Consider the following 541-nt stretch of genomic DNA (forward strand, 5'->3'; position numbering starts at 1 on the left):
ATCTAATTTATGGATGCGTAAAATTCAAGTTTTCTTGAACTAACATTTTGAGATAAAATATGTTTTATTTAAACTTCTAAAATAATTTTGTTGGTATAATTATGAAGTATGTGATTTATTTTTCAGTCTCTTAGAAGCTAATTTATCAAAAATAAAATTTAAAAACTTATTTAAATTTTGGATATAAAAAGTTACTAAATGATAAAATAATAATACATAGACAATGACATAGTAATATTTTTCATTTTACTTAAATTGCATTTTATTTTCATAAACAAACAAATTTACTTTAAAATGTCACACATCATGGTAAAGTAATGTAAATGTAAGTAAATGAAGTAATTGTAAAATCGTTTTTTATCTTAGAAGATTAAGCAAATTTTATTTTAAATTGAAAATTCGTGTCTTCATATGTTTAGCAATCATATAAATTCAAAATAAAAATATGTACATTTACCTAAAGAAAAGCATTTTAAATTACTTTACTATATTTTACTATATGAATTTTACAATTGATTTTTAAACACATTTATTTACTTTT

This window comes from Daktulosphaira vitifoliae, unplaced genomic scaffold (genome assembly GCF_025091365.1).
Source record: "Daktulosphaira vitifoliae isolate Bord-2020 unplaced genomic scaffold, ASM2509136v1 Scaffold_118, whole genome shotgun sequence".
Taxonomy (NCBI): Eukaryota; Metazoa; Arthropoda; class Insecta; order Hemiptera; family Phylloxeridae; genus Daktulosphaira; species Daktulosphaira vitifoliae.